Source organism: Microcebus murinus, chromosome 17 (assembly GCF_040939455.1).
Source record: "Microcebus murinus isolate Inina chromosome 17, M.murinus_Inina_mat1.0, whole genome shotgun sequence".
In the NCBI taxonomy this organism is placed as follows: domain Eukaryota; kingdom Metazoa; phylum Chordata; class Mammalia; order Primates; family Cheirogaleidae; genus Microcebus; species Microcebus murinus.
Genome location: NC_134120.1, coordinates 56280982 through 56307791, shown reverse-complemented (window position 1 = coordinate 56307791; position 26810 = coordinate 56280982). Strand labels below are relative to the sequence as shown.

The following is a 26810-nucleotide window of genomic DNA, read 5'->3' as shown; positions in this document are numbered from 1 at the left end:
TTGATGATGGCTGTTCCCCAGGTGCCTTCTTCATCCCGAGAGCCAGGCTAAAATAAAGTTCTTGTGGCTGAGGAAAAAATGCTATGGCCAGGCCAAGCAGTGGCTCTGGGTGCATTTGTTCAATGTGCAGTGTGCCACTTCTGCTTACTTGCAAGTGCTCATACAGGTCATGAGGCCAAGTCTATGGGCAGAGAAGCATGCTTCTCTCACAGGGGCCACTGTTAGCCACATGAGGATGAGTGGGCATGCATAATATTGTCGCAGGAAAGGAGAGTAACTAGTTGGAATGCTAACATAACACATGCAGTAGACTTTCCAATTTTACAAAACGAGCAAATTAAAATCATGGAAGTTAAGTATTTTCTTCAAGGTCACACAACCAGTGAATATCAAAGATAAGATGTGACCCAGTTTCATGTGACTCTACTGTTTATTAGCTCATAATCCACCATACCAGCCTCTGTACTGGATATCAATAAGGGTTTGTTGAGTGCACATTATGACAGCTATGCTGGGTGTTGGAGATGGCGGGAAGAGAAGGGCTTGGTCTTATAGGAGATATATATGTATAGTATCTTCTATATGTGTAAACATTAAATGTAATAAAGTGCATTACATTCTACCGTTTAGCTCAATCATTTGAAAATGATTTTTGAGCAGCTATGATGTACCAGGTGGCATTCCAATGGCATATGTGTTACAAAGCAGAAGGAATAGAGGATTAGTTGGTGTGGAGGGATGAGAGGAGGCCTGCCTGCACAGCTGGGGGACAGCGGAATTGTCTGTGAAAGCTCAACTTCGGGGATGCCTGGGCAGGGTTTTAAAGGATGGCTTCATTGCAGTTCATCCATCAGAACCACTAGGGATGAAGCATGAGCCCACACATGATAAGAAATGACAACCTAGTAAGGGGTGGAATCTACATTAGGAAGTACCTTGTAGGTGATGCCTAAAGGTTTGGATCTTATCTCAATAATATTGGGGAGCCATTGAAGGGTGTAAACCCCAGGGAAGAGGCAAATGATAAAACCTAAAAATGTTCATCCCCTCCCTCCAACAATTACCTGGGAGCAGATGGTTAATGAGCTAAACTTGGGTCACAACATCCTGCAATTCGAGAGCTCCAGAGATCTTAGAGAGCTACTCCCTTCTTCTGCATGTGGTTACACTGAGGCACAGAAAAATTAAGCAAAAGAGCTAGAAATGTAATTTTTTAAATTAGATATGGTCAAAATCCAAATCTGACTTTGTATTTAATAAATTCAATGAGGGAGAATTGTATTGCTAATGAACATGTTTTGCCACCATTTAATAATAATGATATCAATAATAACAGTAATAATGTTCAGCCATACACTATAGGTCATATTACATATTCATCATCTTTCTTAAACTTCACAAACTCTGAAGTGGCTGAAGCACCACAGTTTATGGACAGAAAGACCAAGGCTCAGAGCACCCCACACAGTGACCACCCAGCTCAGAAGTAGTGGACAGTCAATTCAAACTCTGAACACCACCATCCAACCTACTTTCTTGCTTTAGGTCACAGTGGCTGTTGTCAGAAATAATTCTGTTGCTGTTTGTTCCTGGTACTATCTGCTCTGTGTGCTTGTGTGTGTTAACAGAAGCAGGTAATTTATAGTCCCTGCTTCATGTCAGAATCTTTGCTTATCTTCACCTCCTTTAAGAAAGAGAAAGAAAGAAAGAAAGAAAGAAAGAAAGAGAGAGAGAGAGAGAGAGAGAGAGAGAGAGAGAGAGAGAGAGAGAGAGAGAGAGAGAAAGAAAGAAAGAAAGAAAGAAAGAAAGAAAGAAAGAAAGAAAGAAAGAAAGAAAAGAAAAGAAAAGAAAGAGAGAATTCATGTTAGAAAGGCTGAATAGAGAGCCCTGAGGCTCAAGAAGCATCCTTCCTGGTGGAGATATTTGCAGCAATTCTATTGCTATGCTCCTCTTATAAAATAGGACAAGCACTTAGAGCCCCTTGCCTAAATACAATGAGACAAGCTTGGGAATCCCCCAAGAATCAGATGGTATGAGTTCTTTTTTGGCTCACCACCATCCTTTGGCATTTGCTGAGCTTTTATTAAAGTCACAGAATTCAGTTTTTTCAGGCAAGAGTTGTGTGTACAATATTGTTGTAAAATATTCTAAACACAAAGTTTACACACAAAGTTGTATGTAAAATATTCTTTGGAACTAGTGAATTTGATTTTGAAAAATCTTTTTTCTCTCCCTTCTTTACTTTGAAAAACTTACTGTTAAAGAATCAAGCACAGTGCTAAGTACTAATATTGTTTCCTGTGATAAGCACAAGTCCAGGGAATGCTGATTCCTTGCCACTGGCTGACTGGAGTGCTTGACTAAAAGGATTTTGGGCAAAAATGAAGGCTATAGCCAGGTAGGAGGACACTGGTCAGGTGCAGAGGCAGAGGTAGAAGCACATCTGTCCCTGTTTTCCATTCCTGATGAGACCCTGAGCTTAGCCAGACTGATTATCCTGACATCCCAGCCCAGCCTAGTGTGTGGTCGGTGTTTGGGAAATGTGAATATCAAGGATTTGCAAGGACATGGTAACTAATGGTCACTTCAGGCAATAGTGGAGAAAATTGAGGTGCTATGACAAAGACCAACTGAATGGTTTATCTGTAATCGAGGTAGAATACTGCCTGCTGAAACATCCCTCCAACTTGATAGAATTCTGACTTTGATTTTGTTAAACCTATTGTTATGAGATAGCCACATTGCACCGTAAGACAGTAGATAGATATCTCATTCATTCCTGCTATAGGCACTTGTTAAGTACCCGTAACTCCCATACAAGGAAAAAAGTTAGATCTTATGATAGAGGCTTTTACATATATGTATGCTATATAATTACTTTCATTAAACTTTTCTTATAGAATTGATCAAATGTAATGTTTCCCCTGATCCATCAAGGTATCTTATATATACTCGAAACACAGATTAAAAGCCACAGTTTAATATACGTACATATATATGTGTGGATATATGTGCATGCATGTGTGTAAAACAAAAGTAGGTGATTTGTATTTTTAGACTGTTGAGAGCTTTACCTGGGACTTTGTTTTCCAACATGGAAAGTAGTAAGCTTAACCTTCCTTTATTCAAGTAGAATGACATCATTTAATAAGTATTTGGTAAAGATATATATTTTTCTTCTAGAAAAAAATATGCAATCCTTCATTAAAACTTCTTCTCTTCCTTTCAAAACATAGCTGGAAGAAAAGATTCTTTGATTTGTAATCTCCACCTTTGCTAAATTGGATCATTATGACTAATATCAACATTCTTCGAGTTAATGAATGAGAATGATGAGATCCTACAGAGAACAGTGCATTCTTGAACTAAAAATCTGAATTCCCAGGTGATTACCTTGGCACCTTGGTCTATACAAAATTAGAGGAATCAGCATGAACATTTTAGATTATATTCGTAGCATGAACAGATGAACTGTATAATGTATCAGAGATTTCAAGTCTTGGTGTAGACAGCTTGATGAATTGTGGGCAGGAAATGCATGCTGTTTGATATGGAGGTAAAACTTGGATGTTGAGTCTATAAAATTGAATGTTTTGGAGAATTGTGCTAATAAGCAGATACAAGCACAGGGTCCATATGTCTTAATTGTTCTGCATCCTACTTGCAAGTCTAAAATTACCTCTTTCACAGCTCTAACCTCCATAAAATACTTTTTTTGTAGTTCAGCCAATGAAACACCTTTGCTGGGAACAAAGACATTATTGCCCAGATGAAGCAACAGCTTCTATTCGGCAGATTTTATAGGAACTGTTTGAGTTTTCCATCAGGATCCCAGGAATCATCCTAGATAAAATGAAAACTGTTCCTTCTGGTTCTTTCTTCTGATCTACCTCAACACACACACACACACTCATTCATACACACACACTTACGTAAATTTACACAAAATATTTGAAGTAGCAAACAATGACAGTATTCTCCCAGTACTGTGCTACTTCTACTTATAGCCTAGTAGTCTCACTCCCATGGGTAATGTGTAAATGGAGATTCAGAGAGGTTGAGTAACTCTTCTACTCCTCAGGGAGTGGCAGTTACATCTCTGTGACTGTAAAGTTTGTGTTCCTTCCCTTTGCTAATCTTTGCAGACCCCATAAGGGTCTTATCATAATATGTCAGGTGCAGGTGCAGCCCTGTTACCAGAATGGTGGTGCTGCCTAAGAGCTAAATACCATGTTGTGTTCTCTGCCTCCTCCCTTTCTTGGCCTTGGTTTCCTGCATCCCTTCTTGCTTAGGGGACACAGGGAAGCTTTGGTCAAGCAGGACTCCCAGCCTTCATAGGTCTTCATAATCCTATTCTTTCAAACCCGCTCTTGACATCACTTCCCCCATCCCCAGCATTGCTGCTATATCATGTGGAGGGCATCTGTGAGAGAGGCTCCTCCTGTGTCTGAAAGAGTCTACTGTCCGCTCCCTCCCGCTCCTGTACTTATGCCTGGGCTCATCTTGTCTTTCCTGGGGATGGTGAGCCTTTCCCCTCATCCTACTGCCGTATTGCAATTTTTTCCTTATTCTATTCTTCCTGGCCTTATTCTATTTCTCCTAACTTATTTTTACTAAAACACAGCTATAATCCAGTCTTTTACCTGCCTACTGAATTAATTTCTAATTCCCCAGCCTAATATTCAAGACCTCCCCCACTCACATTTCCAGTCAGATTGTCTCTCCCTACTTCCTTCTGCACACATTTTAAGCCTCCTGATGGATGGAGTCTGAACTCACCCCACATTTTCCAGCTCCTGTTTCCATCTAAAATATTCTTTGCTTTATGCTTTATTGTAAAAATCTTGCCATCTTGCAGACATCTCTTTTATATCACCTCACTTCTGAAGTCTGAAACCTTTCTGTCCTGCTTTCATATATATAAATTATTTTTACTAAAATTCTCTCTCTCTCTCTCTCTCTCTCTCTCTCTCTCTCTCTCTCTGTCTGTTTTTCCTAGGCAAAACTTTTACCTCTCAGGTAGCATCCATGCAAGGGTGGCGTGCTATATTGATCCCCATGTGCTCAGCACAATGCCCTGGTGTGAAACAGGTATAAAATAAACATTTGTTACACCAAATTCTATAGACAGTTTATAAGCTAGAATTTTATGTAAAAAATGTTTCATCTGTATAACTAAGAAAGACTTAAGAGTTTATATCAGCCTACCTGAATATCATTCTATAGCAGTGAAAGTCTTTCAAGACAAAGTATTTTACTGTATAATCACTGCCTAGGGAAGAGTTTAGAAATATTTAAATTTATTGTATTATATAAAACAGTTGTTCTTATTTCAGAGGGTCATGAAAAATACTTATGATCTGTTGGTAATGCAGCTTGTATTTTCATTTCACCTTAACAGTATAATTTCAGAAGTTACCCTTGTGCATTAAAAATGTATTTAAAGTCATTAAAAACTAAAAAAAAAATCACACACGCATATAATTCTAGTAGCAAACATATCTGCAGTAGTGGCTATAGGAGTAAGAGTGATGTTTAGCATTTTTGTTTCTTCACCCAGAGATCTTAGGATTTAGAGGTCAGTACTACATCATTCAATTGCTGCAGTGAATTAGGAGTGACTTGCCTTATCCTAAGAGGTTGAGAAAGATTTTTCGACAGAGACTATGTGGAAGACCATACCAGAGAAGCAAAATTCTGCACTCCACACCACACCCCGCAACTCTTTTTTGGCAAAGTAGGGAATGAGTGGAATCCAACCAACAGTAACCTGCACCTCGGATATGAGATGGAGACAGGTGGCCTCAGACAGCACACATGGCCGAGTAGTTAACTAACAGCTTGTAACTTGTGAGCAATAAAAACCATAGAGGATGTCACTCAGAGAGCAAATGGAAAACACTGATCCATTAACAAGTCAATAGCGCAGGAAGTATAAACATTAAGTTAGGAAGTCAGGGAAGCCTCAGATGTAGCTCCAAATGGCTGGTCCCAGATGTTTATTGACCTGCTTGCCATAAACAGAGAGAAAATTGTTTTCACTTGGTCATCATGAGAAATGTTTGGGTTTGAAAACTTCTCTGCACTCTGCTCTGACCAGTTAAATATATTTATTTAGAAATCCACACAGATAATCGAATTCCATATTGGACTGAGTATTTTCAGTGAATTTGCTAGTGGTTTTGTGTTAGAACACTAATGGATGTAGACTGCACTGCGGTAAGGATAGGGAGACCCTCGTCTTTAGGAATCTGAAACCCAGTGCTCAGGCTTTGCCTCACATTGTTGGATGGTCACCAAAATTTTTCAGAAATCAAGTGTTCAACTTCTTGAAGAAAAATGCTGGTCAGTAATATCAATGTGTCTCTGTTTGACTCATTCATTGTGACTAGGATCTGTTCATCTGAATGGTCAGCATTTGCTCCTCATGCCCCAGGAATGCTATCATGGGTTCCAAGCTATCTGTACTTTGCCCTGAGCTACGTTTAGGGAAAGAAAGAAAGCAACAATATCAACAACACTGACTTCATCTGTTGCTGGCATAGGGTTAAGGTTAGGGTTAGAGGTTAGGGGTAGGGTTAGGATAAGACCTGTGGGTCAAAGGGAGTGTGCTCACTCCCAGTGAGTGACACGGAGGTTTGTCCTTACCCTAATCCTCTGAGCGAGGCCCCACACAGTCAACAACCCAACACTGCACTGCTGCTGCTGTACATGTACCCCCAGATGGCATCACCCCCAGTGCTCTGTTCTGGGTGGTGGCCCCGGTGTGGTTACTAGGCAGCCTCACATGGCCTTTGACTTTATCCACTGAATAAGTCAGAAGGAGTCCAGAGCTGGTGGCATGTAAGTGCCTGGAGGACACGTGTTCTGTCCAGGTAAAGAACAGCCCACTGAGACTTCAAGGGGAGGAATTACCTGGCAGAAGCAGGTGTGAACTCTTCGCTATTACAGAATCTCTTCTCAGTGAGGAGAGGGAGGTGTGGAGTCTACAGACATCCAGCGTTAAAACTCTGCGTAACAGGAGGAACATGCAAGGCCGTCGCAGTGCCCAGCACTTAGTGGGCAACCAGGGAATACTTAAAATATTTAATAGAAGTGCTGATAAAGCTACATGCTAAAATGAGAAATTCATTACAGCATAAACAGCTTTTCCTGAACATTCAGCCCCACCAAATTTATTCAATTATAATAAATGATGGTTTCTTTTACGATTTAATTAAGAGGTATTTGTTAAAAAAGTGTCTTATACCCAGCATCAAGATTGTCATGAGGATACATTTTATATCCTTGCCTCTCCCAAAATGTTTGTACGCTCACAATATCCTGAAATAATAATAAAAAAAAACTTCCCATGAAAAAGATCAATGATAATCTATATGTCAACTTATTAAGAATAAATATGATTATCATTTATAAAAAAAAAAAAAGAGTGTCATGAGGAGAGTAGGGAAGAAGCATAAGAAATGGTCTCATTCTGAACTGCTCATCCATCTGCTCACCCAAGAGCTCACTGTCAATATGGAGAATATTTGCTTGAATTATCAGGAATCCCCTGTGGAGAACTCCCTAAGTCTGGACTAGAAGGGAGAGATCTACTGTGGGAAGCTGGATTCATCTTGGTGAATTAAAGAGGGGTTAGCATTTGTACAGGGAAAGGGACAGTCTGCAAGGAACAGAGACAGGAATGAAGACAGGGTGGGTGTGACCTGCGTGGGCATTGCTGAGAAATCTGGCCCAGCTGGGGCAGGAGGCTTAAATCTTGCAGGTAGGATAGAAATATACGCTGTACATATGTGTGCTCATAGAGATCAATGGCCATGGCTCCACTCTAGGAGTGTTTATTTTTTTATTTATGAAAATGACAAATCTTTGTTTAGGAGGAAGTCCCTCAATAACCTGGCCATAATCCCATAAATCAGTGATTTTGTAATAGGTCTTGAGCTATTAAAACATGATTTCCAAGAATTTCAAGCAAAGGGATTTGCAAAAGAAACAGTTTCCTCTGAATCCAGCATTGTTAATTTTATCCTTGCCATAAATTTTCTGTTGGGGAAATCCCCAGGGAAAAGAAGCCAATGAAGCAGCTTCTGTTGAAATACCACAGTGAAGTACTCAAGGACCTTTACTGACTATATTTCTTTTTAAATGTTTGAAATGTTGTAAAACGATTTCTACCATTTAGTACAATTTCTGTGTTACTTTCACCAGTTACATCTTTACAGATGTCGCTTGTTTAAAACATTACATTTGTGCCAAGTGCTTATTAGTTTTTGTTGGTGGTTGTTTCTTCATTTATATTTTTTGCATTTTCTCAGATTTTGGTTTTCCTCTCTATTCCTATTCATTCCTTTATCATTTCATGGTAAATTACTTCAGTGCTTCCCTCTCTCCCTCACCTTCTCCTTTCTCTGTCTCTCCTTCTCATTTATTGAGGTATAATTTGCATTCACTAGAACTCTACCCTTTAGGTATGTAGTTCTGTAAGTTTGACACACACACAGTCATGTAATCGCCATCATAATCAAGATATATAATATTTTCATTATCACACCCAAATTTCCATCATCCCCTTGTAGTCAACATCCTCCCTCTTCCCCTGACCCATGGCAACCACTGATCTGATTGTTCTAGGGCTTTACTTGTCTCAGATTGTTGTGTAAATGGATCCATGGAGTCTATGGCCTTTTGCATCTGGCTTCTTTCACATAGCAGAATGCTTTTAGATTTATCCATGAAATCACAAGTATCCATACTTGATTCCTTTTTAAAAATTAATTTTTATGTATAATTGACACATAATAGTTATACATATTTATGGGGTCCAGTGTCATGATTCTTTTTTATTACTAATAATATTCTATTATATAGATATGCCATAATTGTCTATCGGTCAGTTGGTCAATAACTGGGTTGTTTTCAGCTTTGGGTGATTATGAATAAAGCTGCCATAAATGTTTGCATACAGATCTTTGTGAGGATGTATATATTTGTTCCTCTTACTCCAGGAGTCTCTTAATTGGCCATTGTACCTTAAGTGTGGCTGCCAGTGAATCCTGCATTACCCTAAATATTTACTGAACACACTTCTGAAAACTAAATCACATTTTAACTTTCATGGGGAAGTATATTTAAAGATGTTCTTTGGCAATTTTATTTGCATTATGGCTATAATGTTGTCATTTGTGCTTTACAAATTTATATAAATTTCTTGGATTTGTTTAACATAGAGTGTACCTGTTGACAGTTAAAAAATCCAATGTTTTTTTACTCATTTGATTAATATTTTATTTCTGGAATAATTTTGATTTGTTATAGCTTAGTACTTCCAGTTTGTTATAATAGACTTGAATACAGACTTTGAGATTGCTTATCTACAATCTCAAAATCAAAATGTTCTGCATAAAGTTCAAGCCTAATTTTTTGGTGGCAAAACCTTATCTGACCTGAACTCACCTGGTAACTGAGGGGAGAGTGTTCTAGTTAGTGTGAGTTATCCTGTCTGTGTTTGCACAGGGCCAGTGCCCTAGGGCCTGCTGCAAGTGTTATATCATGCAGGTAGTATGTGCTTTTTTGAAATCTGGAAAGTGTGAATTTTGAAGTATATTTGGTTCCAAGAGATTTGGAAGAAGTATTCCTTTTATCTGTGCCCTACACATGAGTTCCCAACCCCAGGCCACGAACTGGTACCAGTCCTTGGCCTGTTAGCACAGCAGGAGGTGAGCAGCAGGCCAAGGAGGCTTCATCATATTCACAGCTGCACCCCATTGCGCACATCACTGTCTGAACTCCGCTCTCCCCATGTCCTCCTCTAATCCCCCCGCCCCATTCATGGAAAAATTATTTTCCATGAAACCAGTTGCTGATGCCAAAAAGATTGGGGACCACTGCCCTAAACAACTGCCCTACCTGTTTGGTATAACAGAATTTTGTTAGAAAATAGTTTTCAAACTTTTTGTACTGTGATCACATTAAGAAATACACTTTGTGTCATGATCCAGTACAATGTAACATAGTTTTCAAAGTTTCAAAAAAAAAAAGTTACTCTTACCACATGCAATACACTCTGATATTTTTTGTTCCATTTTATTCTATTATATTTCAGAAAAAAATAAAATACATGTCAATGCCCACTAAATTGATTTTATAATAAAGTAATTAGTCATGACCTGCATTTGGGAAGACGCTGAACTGGAGGGCAGTGCCCAGAGAGAGGCACTGTGAGCTAGAAAGCAAACTCGGAGTGTTTTCCTGTTTTAGCTGGTTATTATGAGCCATTCCCTACAAAATAACAAATGCTGACATTTCATGGTTTGCAGACTCAGCCACATTAACAAATGAGAACTGCTCTGTCTCACAAATGTGTGCTATGGATTAGCTTCATAATCCTCACACTTCAGACCAAGCAAATAGGGACCCCAAGACTGTGGCCCCCACTACACTGGAGAAATCACTGACCTCCACAGTGTAGGCTGTGGTGTAGAAAAGAGGATTTTACTGCCTTCGCATTTTACAATAATTCACAAGAGCTTTGCAAGCCAATTAAATAATCACAATAGGAGTTTGTCAGTCAGGGTTTGGTAGGGGAGCAAAGTCCCTGTTATGGGATAAAGAATTTATTCCAGGAATCAGGCCATGCACCATTGCAGGTGGAGGAGTGAATGTCCAAGAGGAAAGTGGAGTCAATCTGAGAAGTCAGGTGTACCCAGCAGTTGAGGTAGGACCTGATGGGCCCGGAGCTCATGGAAATGTCCTCAGGAAGCTCTTTCCACTTCTATGGGTTGGTGGCCAAGTGCAAAGCGTCTGAGGGAGGGCCCAGGACTGCTGTGGTCCCCTGGATTGCTGTCAGGGATGAGAATGAGGAAGGGGGACCTCCCTGACATCTCTTAATCTGTCACTGCACCCACTATGCAGAGGTCTCCAGAAACAATGGGTCTGCTCCTCTTGTACCTTCCACATCACACGCAGGTATCTCTTTGGCCATTTCTAAATCAGAACCGTGCAGGGCCTGGATTCTGGGAGCAGTCCCCATGTGACCAGCATAATATAGCACAGCACCTATGACGTTGCTGTAAAATGTAAATCATCATTCTAAATACTTTGCCCATCATCTTCCAAAGACATAGTGGAAACACTCATGATTAATTTCCCAAATCTGCAAAGAAAGAAATTATAATCACAGTTTATATAATAGTTTAAAGGGGTCAAATATTTGGCCCAAAGCCTCAAAATAATTCATTATGAAAATCAAAAGATTTCTCAATGTAACCTCATCAAAATACTCTTGTATTAAATAGGCAGTGGTTCAGATGCATTTGCTGCTGGTTTCCTTATCTTTGAACGTTTGTTCAATGGTACTTTATTCAATGGACAAATTACAGAATGGATAGAACTTGTTCCAAAAGCTGAATTTGGAACCTAGAACACTGCAGGTGACAGAATCACCTGTGCACACCTGGGCCAAGCTCCATATGTTCTCCTCCCCCTTTCAGTCTTCCTGTTGCCAAGAAGCAGTGAGGTTCTTCCCCATCTTTCCTTGCCTTTCAGGTTTTTTCCTTCTCTTTTTTAACAACTACTAAACTATTGGTGTCCTCAAAGTACGTGCATTAGGGGGACAGAGTGGCCCCCAGAATTGTTGGCTGTGGCAGCATGCCAGGACACTGAGGAAGCTGTGCTTTGGGGAGAGAGGGGTCTCATGGAGATGTTGGTAAAAGTGCACCCATCATGAGAAACTGGCTTATTTGGCTTTCATTCCCTTGCGAATGGCAAGGTTGAGAGGCTGCAGAATGCACAGCTGAATGAGGTAGCTGCTGCGGTTTGGAAATTAGTTACATGAAGCAAATCATTGATTGGGCAAGTAACTAAGTATATTAAGGATAATGGAAGCCAGGTTTCTAACTATAAGAGCAAAAGTTTATAAGGCAAAGGCTAGAAAGAATCCCAAGGTGTTAAATTGAAATTGAATGTATCAAGATGAACACATGGATTTTTAAAATACATATGTGCAGGAGTATATGGAAACAATTATAAAGATACATTTATGTATATGGAAATATACATAAATATCTGTTTCCTGCCTCTGCCTAGGGTCCAGAAGCAATGACACACCAGTGACAATGTTTACTTCAAGTTCCCAGCTCTGAACACCCTGCTCTACTAAAAGAAAGCAGGGCTTTTTGGAGAAATGGGACCTAGAGACTAGAAGGTCTGGGAACAGAGAAAGTAAAAGTAGAAGATGAGCCTAAAGATCTTACTGTGTCAGAAAGTAGGACAGTGCTCAATGAATGACAGGGACAACATGCAAAAGCCAACTGAAGGGCTCTTACAACTCAGAGGCTATTTGAGCATCAAAATAGATAATAATAGTTGTAAAATACAACCCATATAATAAAATAAGAATTCATGCATCCATACTGATGTTAGTTAACTAAGTTATTAATTAGTTGGAAATAAGTAGAACTGCTCACTTGCAGTAGAATACCAATTCATAATGATGAATACAGCTAATCACCATTTGGCAGACCTTGTAATGGTAGTTGGTACAAGCCAGAGTTATTAATGACTGCTGAGTTTGGTGGGTGGACATTTGATAAGGAACAGGATATTGATATAATTTTAGAATATGTCCCCCCCAAAATAAAATCAAATACAAGTGTAAAAACGGTGACTTCAGCAGAGATGCAGGCACAGTACCTAGACCAAGAGACCACGGTGGGCTGGTTCACAATCATGTGCCTCCTGGTGTGCAGCACGGGGAGTATGCAGCACCACTCTGTGCACTTTTTTGCAAGAGTGTCTGAGCCAGGTTCAAGGTTATTCCACACAATGAAAGACTGTACTCGCTAGAACTGTCAAGAGAATGAAAGGTAAAGAAAGACTGAGAGGTTTTCCCACACCAAAGGAGACTGATGAAACACAGAAGCTGCTGTAACGCCTGCTCACAGATAGGGTACTCAGACAGAAGAGTACAAGACATTGTGGCATGTTACGTGAAATATGAATGCAGCCTATACACTAGATTGAAGTGCCGTGTTGGGCGGCAGAGCTGTGTTGGGTGGCAGAGCCGTGTTGGGCGGCAGTGCCGTGTTGGGTGGCAGTGCCGTGTTGGGTGGCAGTGCTGTGTTGGGTGGTAGTGTAGTGTTGGGCGGCAGTGCTGTGTTGGGCGGCAGTGTCGTGTTGGGTGGCAGAGCTGTGTTGGGTGGCAGTGCTGTGTTGGGTGGCAGTGCTGTGTTGGGCGGCAGTGTCGTGTTGGGTGGCAGAGCCGTGTTGGGTGGCAGTGCTGTGTTGGGCGGCAGTGCTGTGTTGGGTGGCAGTGCCGTGTTGGGTGGTGGGGCCTTATTGTGTGGCAGGATTCTGTTTGATGGCAGTGCTGGTTCAGTGTTGATTTCCTGATTGGTAAGATTGTATGGTGTTAATGTAGGACAGTGTTTTTATTTGGGCAAATACTATAATCTCCCCTTATTTGCAGTTTTGCTTCCAGCAATTTCAGTTATCTGTGATCAATCAGGTCTGATAATACGTCAGTTCAGTACAATAAGATATGGAGGGGAAGGGCATACCTCTAACCCTTCCTAGGGAAAAGCAAAGATATAAAATGTAACCAAAATGTAAAAAAAAAAAAAAAGAAACATTTATCGGGTGTCGGGCAGGTGGGGGGAGGGGATGGGTACATATATGCATAATGAGTGTGATGCGCACCACCTGGGGGATGGACAGGCTTGAAGCTCTGACTCGAGGGGGGAGGGGTGGCAAGGACAATATATGTAACCTTAACAACATTTGTACCCCCATAATATGATGAAATTTTTTAAAAAGGGATTTTGGGAGAGATCACAATCATGTAACTTTTATTATGGTATAGTGTTATGATTGTTCTGTTTTATCATTAGTTATTGTTGTTAATCTCTTGCTGTGCCTACTTCATAAATTAAACTTCACCATAGCTATGTACGGATAGAAAAAAAATAGTATACACAGGGTTTGGTAACATCTGCAGTTTCAGGCATCCCCTGGAGGTCTTGGAATGCATCCCCTGAGGATGAGAGGAGACCGAAATGCACACAAAATGGAGATATCTTGCCTTGACTCATCTTACACAGGTGCACAACACACCGTCAGCACACACTGTATATGGACTGAGGTCCTACGGGCTTGATTTGCCACATTTTGTGTGTGTGTGTGTGTGTGTGTGAGAGAGAGAGAGAGAGAGAGAGAGAGAGAGAGAGAGAGAGAGAGAGAGATTTGATCTTTTTATCAATCTCCCAAAGTGCTTATTCTGTTTACACATTCTCTCTTGCCTGAGGTTTTCTTCAGATCGTGGATTAATTTTCTTCTGGATTCTTTGGACTTGAAATTTTGTTTTCTCACTACTTTTAAACTCATGTGCTTGAGTTGAATAGAAACAAACACTGGATCATATTTAAAACCCGGCTCACAGTTGTGCCCACACCCAAATCCAGCTTCTGCCACTCACCCAAAATTCTCCTGGCAAGACAGGTAGGAGCACAGCCAGTGTCTCAGTTTACTCTCACACCCTCATGAAGAATACAATATTTTCTTCATTTTATAATTTAGGAACCTGAGAAACATGCCCTGTGTTCACATAAACAAGGAAGTGGCTTATAAATGTCACCCAATACCTCTTCTAAAGAAAGCCTGACCTGGACCTCGGTACCTTTCACATCTACCTCCTACCATTCATTCTCATCCTTTACATCACAACAAAATCAATTTGCTTGTAATTCCCTGGACACACCAGGCTGCTTCAAACATCCTTCCTAACCCACCTCAGATTTCACCAAGCGAGGGAACTTTCCCTTTCGGCTCTTTGACAAAAGAGTTAATCATTCCCTCTTTTTTGCTAAGCCTTCCACACACGTGTAATTTAGCTCTCATCTGTCCTTCAGGAGTTTGTTTGCTTCCATATCCACCTCTCCTGCTATACACAGTGTTGCTCTCAGCACTGTCGACCTCGAGCCTGGCAAAATGCCCATGTGTGATAGATGCTAGCACATATTTGTTGAATTAAATTAGCAGGCATGGGTTCAGTTTGAGGTCTTTAAGTCCAAAGTTCATGCTGTTTTCTTTATTCCTTGTTATCTTCTAGTAGTGACATACAGAGCTGCTAGCTTTTTTCCTTATCCAGTATTTATAAAGAGAATGCATGTGCTACTGTGTCACAGCTGCCCACTGTGTGGACTTAATTAAAATTATTTTAATAATTAATTTAATTTAATTTAAATGATTTAAATTAATTTAAATTATTAATTTAAATTAATTTAATTTAAATTATTTTCTTTTTAGAAAGATGAATTTTAGTTCATTTTTCTCACACTATTCAATGCACTAATTCAAGGGGGAGGGAACATGTGATATGATGCATTGAGTTTATTGCCAGTGTGGTTGAAGGATGAGTTTTCTGATTGTCTTTTGTGTTGTCCTTGTAGCCCTACCTCCACTGAGCCTGGCGGCTCACCAGCCGGACAGTGTGGCAGCGCTTCGCTTTGCATTTGGAAGGCGAGATGCTTTCTTTCATCCACACGGTGTGGCTCTGTTTTTGTGAATGATACGGTGGAGTTTTCTCCTGTTTGCATAAAGGATTTGGGGATTCCAAACAATAATCTATAGAAATGGGTATGGTTGAGGAAGAATGGAATATCCTTTGTGTGTGTGTGATTTGATCTTTTTAAACTCAGAAAAAGTAAAAAAAAAGACAAATGCATTTCGGCACTGTTCAGAATAGCCAAGATATGGAATCAACCTGTGTCCATTAGTGGATGAATGGATAAAGAAAATGCCAATGGAGTACTATTCAGACTTAATTTAAAAAAAGAGAGAGAAATTATGTTGTTTGCACCAACATGGATGGAATTGGAGCACATTCTGCTAAGTGAAATAACCCAGGTTCAGAAAGACAAATACCATGGGTATATACATACATAATGAGTGCGATGCACACCATCTGGGGATGGACACACTTGAAGCTCTGACTCCAGTGGGGAAGGAGGGGTGGGCAACACACATAACCTAAACATTTGTACCCCCATAATATGCTGAAATAAAAAATTAATTTAATTAAATTCAAAACAACTTTTTTAAAAAAGAAAGGAAGACAAATACCACATGTTCTTACTTACGTGTGGAATCTGAAACAGTCAGACTCAAAGAAGAAGATAGTAGAATGGTGGTCACAGAGGCTGAGGGTTGAGAGGAATGGGGAGATGATGGTCAAAGGGTACAAAGCCTCAGTTAGGAGGAATAAGTTCCAGAGATCTGTTGTGTACCATGGTGACCACAGTTAATAACATATGTATAACACATAGTAATAACATAGTATATGTACCATATACTTGAAAATTACTAGGAGACATTTTAAGTATTCTCACCACAAATAAATGATAACTGAGGTATGCATGTATTGAATAGCTTGATTCAGTCATTCCACAGTATATACATACATCAAAGTATCATGTTGTATACCATAAATATATACAATGTTTATTTGCCAATTAAAAATAAAAGGAACTTTTTCTGATAGTATATGCTGTCTATATTTTACATATTTGAATGCCATTTTATTTGTAATATGAAGGTAATATATTAAATATTTTAATGTCCTTACTAAAAACAATTTATCAATTCCCAAACATTGTTTTTGAAATATTACTAGTTGATGAGATTAAAAAGCTTGCCCTCCCTCCCCCCCAAAAAGACAAATGCAGGAAGAGGCAGAACAGCTCCCTAGAGCTGGGTGGAGGGCAACTGAGGGAAGTCTTGGGTCTCTGCACTTTTATCATTATTTCTGATAAGCAATAAGAAAGTATTTCTGGGATTTCAGAATAAAGAGAAGCTGCTAGGTCCTTCCCTTGGTGATAGTCTTGTCACGGTCACAAAATCAGCACAAATAAACACAGAGGAAACTCTCGGGTACATGGAAAGGATGACAAGATGAGAGACCAGTGGACACAATGTATGACATTGTCCTTTACATAAATATTACTATCAGCAAGTTTGGGAAAGCACACGTTAGTTTTGTTTGGGATAAGTTTAGAAGAGGACAGTGAAAATTAAAGTGATAGAAACTATAGTCGTGGAGATCCAGAAGTTGAAACAACTGTCACTCACTGTCTAGGGTGGTGAGGAGTCCTGAAGGAGTCCCAGTCCAGAGGCAGCACGGAGTGAGGTTCAAGGTGGCAGGAAAGAGTGCCATGGGGCTGGGCATTGGGTAGAGGACTTTGGATATGAAGCCTTAGGTTTTGGATAGTTTTTAGGAGCTTACCAAGAGTCACAAGGCTGTAAGTTTTATTGTTACTGTTTCTGAGTTTTGTTTTGGTTTTGGTTCACTTGTTTGTTTTAGTAGTTCAATAGCAGCAGTGGTGAGCAGATGTGTGTTTAATAACCAGCTCTCAGTCTAGGGAGAAACAGACCTGATTTGCAGCATTTGCCAATTTCCACAATGTAACGCTCCCATGGAGGTCGATTCTGAGCTAGTAACAACCCGTCCCTGAGCTCAGAGTTGGGGAGAGCCAGTACCAGGCAGCCCCAAGGCACTCCTGCGGAGCAGATTATATGAGGACAATATGTGATGACGCTCCCCTTGGCCCTGCATCCTACTGTCATTTCTGTGAATGCTCTCCATCGGTGCCAGGGCTTTAGGACTCTTAATGGATCCACTGCTTCATAAAGAACACAAGCGAAAACCCAACAATACATTGATAGGAGAATAAAGTGGTGTGTGTTCCAAATAGAAATTTGCCACTCTTACAATGATATAAGTGGATGAAAATATCCAATCAGTGTGTTAGCTTTAAAGTAATCATACAAATCCAGAAAAACAAAAGTAGATTCTCTGTGTGAACTTTAAAAAACATTTTAATAGTTCTTATTCATTTAAAAAATACTCATTTGATATATTAATCATTTTGTTGTAATCCAATTGAAATTGACCTTTTTACCAACTCTTAACCAAAGGATTTTCCCCAAAAAAAGAGTTGCATGAATGGAGTTCTTCTTTATGAACTTCTGAAGATTACTGTGATGGTGTTCTTACCTATATGCTTCTCAGTAGTACTTGAAACTATAACATTTTTCTCCTTTCCTAGTCTCATCTAAATTTTACTGCCTCCTTATTTTTGATACTTGTGGCCAAAATAAAATTTTACAGTTGGAAAGACCCTGAGAGGTCATTTTATAAGGGGAGAAACTGAAGCTTAGAAAAATAAAGTGTTTTGCCCATGAATACCCACCTGTCTGACTTCTCTGGACTTTGACAGGAAAATGGTAATCGAATTTGGTTAATGAGTCAATCAGACCAAATAAATCATGGCCAATAGTATATCAATGGCTCAGTATCTTTCCCAGTCAAGGTAATTGATGTACTATCTTTCAGATATGTTTTACACAAGAAATTCTAAGTAGTATGACTATTCTGACTTTTAAAAATAGTATGAAGTATTAAAGATACACTTTTGTGTCCACCAACCAGCTTTCAATAAGCTTAAAAACTTGAGTATCACCAATATATTCAGTTGATTGAATCCCTCTCCCCTGACTTGAAATAGGTGTTCATCATGTTTGTGTAATCCTTTATGCATGAATTCCTAAACAATCTATATAGTTGGCATGTTTTCTACTTCTTTTTTGCCCACCATCATGTGTGTGAAATACATTCATATTCATAGATCACACATGCATTTGCACTCATTTATTGCTTTACAGTATTTTATTTAATGTATAGGTCATAATTTAATCTTTTTGTTCTCCTCTTTATGGATATGTAGATTATTCCTAAGTTTCAGCTTCCTTGAGTCCCTTTCAAGAGCTATAATCACTGTCTGAACAAATAAGATCAGTATGGCTGTAATAAGATTGAAAAGGAAATATTTGCCTGTTTAAGGGAACATGATGTTTGAGGTGGTTAATATATGCTTTTATGTATGAAAATGTCATTGTCATATGCCTAGAAAACAGTGCAATTTAGGTTAACATTTAATGAGGAAATGTGCACATTGATCTCATTGAATTATTAAAACAGGACTTCTATGCAAAACCTGGTTAGCTTCATTCCAAATGCAAAATTTACTTGAAATAAAATTTAATTTATTGTTAAATGCCCTATAATGTATACTTTAGTTTCAAGAGCCTTGCACATATATTTACTCTATGCTATGCACTGTCTGTGGATCATCTAATTTACTCTCTTGACTTTAGCTAACATGTGTGAGGAGAAATATCAAATCTAACCCCTCAGCTGGGACTTCTCTCCCAGGCACAAATTCCATGTGGCTCCAATTAGAACTATTCCTCTGCCTCTGAGAGTCCTAACCACAGCTCCCATTCACCATGAAAATACCACCTGCACTACCAGCAACCAAATCACTGTTCCTCATGCGCCCTCAGCTTCCTTGGTGCTCATGTTCCTCCTTTGTTCCAAACCCTTCTGTAGTTGTCGTTATATGAATTTTTCACAAAAAAATCTGAGCTTCGTTTGGCCTGACCTTAACTTATCTTTCTGACTTTGTGTCTTTGATACAGCTATTTTTTAATTTCCTTTTTCCTTTTTTATTATTATTTTTTATCTCAAATTCTGTGGGTACAAATATTGTTAGAGTTACATATCTTGCCCCTGACCCCCTCCCCACCCCACTATGCCAGAGCTTCAAGCATGTCCAGTCTCCAAGTGGGGCGCCCTGCACCCACCATGTAAGTGTGTACCCTTCCCCTTCTCCCCCTTCCACCTGGTCACCTCCCAATAACAGATTTTTTTAAAGACATTTTGGTTACAGTGTGTATCTTTGCCTCTCCCTAAAAAGGGATAAAGGTAATCCTTTCCCCCTACTATGCTCATCACATCCTTAAGATGTGGGTCTCCCCCCCCCCAAATCCCTGTTGAACACTACAATTTTTTGAGCACCATAATATATAGCTTTATAATTTATACTCTATGCTTAGAGACAGTGCCTAGCACAAAGGAAATGTTTAATAAGCTTTTTGGAATAAGTGAATAAAAAAATCCTGCCAAAGTGAGCCATTTAATGTTCATTAGATATACTTCATGTCTCTTGTTTTGAAGCGTTTTCTCTAACATTATTTAATAAAAGTGAATATGTGTTTTAATGATTTGTAATTTCCAATTTTGACAATGAAATCTGCACGTGCAAATAACTGAGACTTTATTCATGAACTCTATCAGATTTCCATGCCTTCCCAGGCAACAGTAATGTTCTCTCTTCTCAGTTTTTGTGTTTTATCTTCCCTGAACTAAATTACATAGCTCTTTGTGGTAGGCATCTCATCTACTACTTTTTTTTTCTTTTTTAAATTTTTTATAATAAATTTCTATTCTTTTATTTATTTATTATCCCACTTCATCCCATCTTTAAAGTGTATCATCTACTTCTTCAGTAGTCTTTGCACAAACTCTTGTCACAGGAGTTAAAGAGTAAATATTTGGGGAGGCAAGGATATTGCCATCGCTAGCATGCGTCCAACCAGCCCTCCCTGATCCTGCACACTGCCCCACCTGCCATGCTGGTCTCGGACGCAGAGATGAGATAGACAGGGCTGCTGTCGGGCAGATTGGTAAAGCAGTGAGCAACGTAAAGCGGTAGACATTCTGTGCTGGCACATGTGTGGGGGTGGCAGGCATCTAAAGGAGGAAGTGCCCAATTCTATTATGGAATAAGTATGGAGGGGAAAGGTAGGAAGGGCTTCCCAGTGGAGAGGGCAGGTGAGTCTGGAGAGACAAAGAGAATTTAAAGCATTCTGGAAGAAGGGCACTGTTGGCCAAGGGAGAAGACTGCACACTAGCTCGGGGGGAAACTCTGGCGTATTCTGATTATATGCATTCACTACGACTGGAATTTGGGGTAGAAGAAAATCAAAGCAAGAGATAAGGCAAACAGGACCTGGAATGAGGAGGGCCTCATGTCATATGTATGTTTCCTATAGGCTGTGGGGTTAACATGATCAGCTTTATGGGTTTAAAAACTAAACTCTAGTAGTAATGTGGAGGCCTGATTGGGAGAAGACAACCTGAAACAAAATAATCAGAATGCTGCTGCAGAAATCCAGATGCCATTCAGGCTATGGAGATAAGGAGGAGTAGAGGTAAGAAAAATGATATGAAGGCAGAATCTCCTCTGGTTTTTCGGTGAGAGAATGGGAGCTTCCAGGCTCTCTATTGGTTACGAGATTGATGACAGCACTGTTTTTCAAAAGTTAGGACTATAGGAGGAAGAGCCGATTTTGGCATAGAGATAAGGTTTAGTTTTGAAAAGCTATGGAATACTGAAGTGGAGATACCTAGTAGGAAAGTGGATATCTGCTAATGTTTCTCAAGGGACAGGTTACACTGGGCGTGTAGATGTGTGAGTCATCCTGTAGATACAAATTGGAGCCTTGGGGATGGATGTGTCATCCCAGTTGACCAGGTAGAGTTAGAGGAAAAATAAATGAAGAACAACAGAACCTTGTGGATTTATCAACCTTTAAGGAGGAAGTAGAAAAGAGGAGTATGGAAGGCACAACCCAACTCAAAATTTCTTAGTGAGATTTCCCAGCAACATGAGTTTTCAAGGATATTCAGAAGTAGGTAAAGAATTAGAAAAGAGTTGTAAGAAAACTGAGGGAGAGAGGATTCAAGAACAGATGTTTATCTTGCTTGTCAAATGCAGCATAGAGGTAGAGTGGGATGAGAATTGGAATGGGTCACTTGGGCCTGGTGGTCGAGAGAGCTCCGATAGCCTCTGAGAGGGCATTTGTGGTGCAGTTGTGGGCAACGAGGCCTGTTGCATTAGGTAGAAGATAGGTGAGGTGAGGACATGGTGCAGTGAGTGTTGGTTGTACTCAGAAGATGGTTCCAAAGAGAAAGTAAGACAATAACAGGTCTGAGTCTGCTGCCAGGCTTTGCTCCTGTGTTGAGCAAATCATTTAAAACTGGTTAGTTTCCACAATATTTAGGATACGGAAAGGGACTAGATTATTTCTAATTCTCTTCTAACTCTGTAATTTCAATGACTGACTTACTACTGTGAATGGATGGATAATTGGGTGATTGGATAAGGGAATGAAATGAGATGTTACTAATTTCTAAAATTATTAGAGGCTTATTAACAACTAAGCATATAGAGAGCATATATGTGTATAACTACACATGTTAATATAGTTTCCAACTTATCCATTCATTTCAGTCAAAAACAGACCATTGAGCATTCTCCAGCCCAGCATTTCCCAAAACCTGTTCTGTGAACACTAGCTCTGTAGAATGTAATGTTAATAGGTGTTAGATGAAATTTTTAGGAAATGATTTTGTGGTCAAATCAATTTAGTTGTTTTACAACAGAATTTCTCAAGCCTTTTGGTATAATAATATGCATTGTGAATTTCTAACACTCTACCAATGACTGGTTTTTTTTCTTTTGTCTTGACACACAGCATTTCTAAGGACTAGCATTCTGATGGATGTACTTTAGTAAAACACTGGTCTAAATAACGAAGAAGGAAACTTTATTGATAAGACAGTCTCCAAATGGCATGTCAGTCAGACTTGCTTGTTGTACATACTCTTCATTATATTTTTCAAAAGCATCATTGTTTCTGCAATAGCAGTTATTATGAATGCACTGCTTTGTTAACTCAGCAAGCCAAGAGCAAAAGTTAATAGTTTAGCACCTACATGGCTGAATGATTCCATTCTAAGTAGGGATCACAGTCCAATCCTGGATTCAGTAGCTGAATTCTATCACAGCAGGTAGAGTGATTGCTTTTGCAAATGACATTCATTCATATCCTTAATATATGTATGCTATAAAATGTCTCTTTGGGGACCAAGAAGCACAAAGCTGAGACTGTTGCTTCAGAGTGACTGTTTGCAAATTGGAAGCTTAATGCAATCCACAGGTGGGAAAGGTATAAGGCTTTGGCTTAACTCTCTCTCTTGTGGTGCAAGAAGCTGCTGAGGCCACAGCTAGAGCTCTTGTTACCTTCCCTTAAAGAACTCTTTTCCCTGCAATTCTGCTTGGTTGGTGCTTTTCATAAAATGCCACAATTTGTTTTCCATGAAAGAGCTATAATAATCTGATGCCAAAAATCCACCTGGGTAGTACCAGCCTGCTCCCCTGATTCTACCCCATGCAGGAATAGCCACTCAAGCCTGGCCATTGTTCTTTGGTCTCTTTCCTCCAGTCTCCCCGTTTTTTTTCTCATTATAATATTAATTCTAGTTTATTATATCACATTAGACATATTTTAAAAGTATACTTCAAATTTCTGCATTTTTCTTATGAGAAAATCAATTGTCAGATTTCATTATTATATTATATTCATTATTTCATTATTATAGTTTGGATGAAGCTCTCTTGATTGAATTTTCTTATTCTTGTCCCAAATGAAAGGAATTTTCTACTTTTTAAAACTTCTGAAACAACGGTGTTTGTTTTTTTTATGGGGTAAGAATTTAGAGCCATTTGCAAAAATGAAGCTTTCACAGGGATGTCTCCCTTTCAGACCATTTTTTTCTATTATTATGTAATAATTATACATATTTATGGGGTACATATGATATTTGATAATTGTATACAATGCATAATGATCAAATCAGTGCATTTAGGATATCCATCACCTCAAACATTTATCATTTTTTTGTGCTGGGAAAATTCAAAATCTTCTCTTCTAGCTATTTTGAAATATGCAATAACTGTTGTTAACTATAGTCATCCTACTGTGCTGGGAACCCTAGAACTTATTCATTCTATCTATTTGTAGTTTCATACCCCTTAACCAACTTATCTTCATGTCTCCCCCCACTTCCCAGTCACTGGTAACCACTTAGCTCAAACTTACCATGTTTCCCCGAAAATAAAACAGTGTCTTATATTTATTTTCCTCAGGAAGACACCCTAGGGCTTATTTTCAGGGGATGTGTTATTTTTTTTAAGTACGGTACAACAATCTACATTTATTCAAATATAGTTAAGTCATCTTCTTCTGGAACATCATCATAACTCTCCAAACCCTGAATTTCATCCTGAATTTCTTGAGACTCTATTTCCTTTAGAACCATTGGCACCAGTCTCTCATGCCGAGCAATAGAGCTCTCATGGGGCAGATGAGAAGGGCTGCTCGTCTTCTTTACCTCTCTGCAACGAAATGCATGAGCTGTGCAGCTACGCTGCGTAGCCACGCCCATCAGTAGGTCTTATTTTCGGGGTGGGGCTTATATTGTACAAATGCTTAGAAATCCTGCTAGGGCTTACTTTATGGGTAGGTCTTATTTTCAGGGAGACATGGTATGAGTGAGAACATGTAATATTTGTCTTTCTGTGCCTGGCTTATTTCACTTAACTTAATGTTAAGTTCCATCCATGTTTCCATGTTGCTGCAAATGACAGGATTTTATTCTTCTTTTGTGGCTAAATAATATTCCATTTTGTATATTTGCCACATTTTCTTTATCCATTTGGTAGACACTTAGGTTATTATGTCTTGGCAGTTGTGAATAGTGTTGCAATAAACATGGGAGTGCAGATATCTCTTTGATATACTGATTTCCCTTCCTTTGGATATGTATCTACCAGTGAAATTGCTGGATCATATGGTAGATCTGTTTTTAGTTTTCTGAGGAAACTCCATATCATTTTCTATAGTAGCTATACCAATTTACATTCCTACCACCAGTGTATGAGGGTTCCCCTTTCTCTCTACCCTTGCCAGCATCTGTTATTTTTCATCTTTTCAATAATAGTCAGTCTATCTAGGGTGAGAGGATATCTCATTGCTGTTTTCATTTGTATTTCTCTGATGACTAATGACGTTGAGCATTTTTTCATGTACCTGTTGGCTATTTGTATGTCTTCTTTTGAGAAATGTCTATTCAGCTCATTTGCCCATTTTTAAATCAGGTTATTTGGTGTTTTGCTACTGAATTGTTTGAGTTCTTTCTATAGTCTGACTGTTAATCCCTTTTCAGATGAATAGTTTGCAGATATTTTATCACATTCTGTAGGTTGTCTCTTCACTCTGTTGATTATCTCCTTTGTTGTGCAGAAGCCTTTTAGCTTGATGTGATCCCTTTGGTCTATTTTTGCTTTTGTAGCCTGTGCTTTTGAGATCTTACCCAAAAAATTTTTGCTCAGACAAATGTCTTGAAGCATTTCCCCAGTGTTTTCTTCTATAAAAGTAGTTTCATAGTTTTAGGCCTGATCATTTTTTGCAATGCAAATTAGATTGGACTAAGGATTGATTCCTAGAAGATCTTAGATTAGAAGACTCTTTATTTAATTTTTAACTTTCATGTATATTATAGGAATAAGAAATAAATGGAAACATTCCATGTATGTACTTGACTAGTTAAGCAAATACTCTCTACCCGTGAGTATAATGATGTATGAAGTCATCAATGAGTTATGAAAATGTTATTGACACCTTAGACAAACAAATCGGTTTCAAAACAGTAGGTAAAGTATGAACTTTGTTTTGTTAACTATAATTATTCATGTCTACATAGAGAAGGAAGATTATAAGGGAAGGCTATCGGGGTACATACATGAGAAATAGTGGTTGAAAACATAAATTTGGAGAGTGGAGTATAATTCTATTCTTTATCTATGTGGCCTTTGGGAAATTAGATTGCCCTTTGAACCCTTAGTTTTTTCATATGTAAAAGGAGGATAATAATGCCTAACCTTATATGATGGTTGGTTGAATTAAACGATATGTGCAAAGCTCTTGGCACATCAGTAAGAGATAGATATTATTAATCAGTTTTTATTTACCAAAATGTTATTTCCAGATGATGGGGGTCTTGCTATTTATTATTTTAAAATATTTTTATCAATATATATAATATATTATAAGATAAATGAATACAGTGTGTAATCATGTAAAGTATATGTGAATATGTGTGTGTGTGTGTATGTGTGTTTTACATGTGTATAGCCCTATCTTTTACTTCTTGTCCCTAAACAAACTTATCTCTGACAAACATTTTTGCAAAGGCTTAACCCTCCTTTAAAGTTCCTTTCTTAATTTTCCCACTGGTCATCTCATCTCCTTCAAAAGTTTCGGTACAAGCACAGGCCCTTGACTCCTCTGCCAATATCTTCCCCACTCTGAACTCATTTTGTTAACCTAAGTCTGTCTAACCCTCTCTTCATATCACTCAGTCATTTCATTTGGTTCTTGCCTGAGTTTATTCCTTATTATATAGGCAAGGAGAGAACATTCCAAGAGTCACTCTTCATGTGGCTTTTAATACTAGCAATAAGTGCTGAGGCTATGGTACTACACTTCCACACAGTGCTAGGAGCCCAGTTGCTCAGGACTGCAGCAGCACATGGGATAGTCGTCTTGCACTGCAGTGAGGGACATGGCTGGCCTGTGTCATGGGCTGACTGGTGCGAGAAGTCTGCCAGTGTCTGTGAAGCTCTGTTGTCTTACAGTCACAGCAGAGTGAGCTTAGCCAGAACACATTTCAGCTGAGGTGATTTGTGCTGGCCAGCCATGCTGGCAACTCAATATACTGCCTCTTATTCCCATATTCATTTTCCTTGGACGCCTCCCAAAATCACAGATGGTGTCTGTATTGCCTTTCCAGACAGGTCCCTCCTCCCCCAGATGAAGACCTTTCTCCTCTCCACCTCACTCTCTGGCCTTTGCTGCCTGCTATATCATATTTGTTTCACAATCTCAGTTATAACAACAAATGCCATATCAGTGTGAAAATTATCTAAATGTCAGTTGATGCTGCTCTTCTCAAAATGTAAGCTTGAGTGGAAATATGTGTTTCATACTTTACAAAGAACCTTTATATACAT

General features: G+C 39.1%; 1 protein-coding gene across 2 annotated transcripts in view; it reads left to right on the top strand.

Moving 5' to 3' along the window:
• PIEZO2 (piezo type mechanosensitive ion channel component 2) overlaps positions 1-26810 on the top strand; it is a 449399-nt gene that overhangs the window by 228495 nt on the left and 194094 nt on the right. The window lies entirely within an intron of this gene.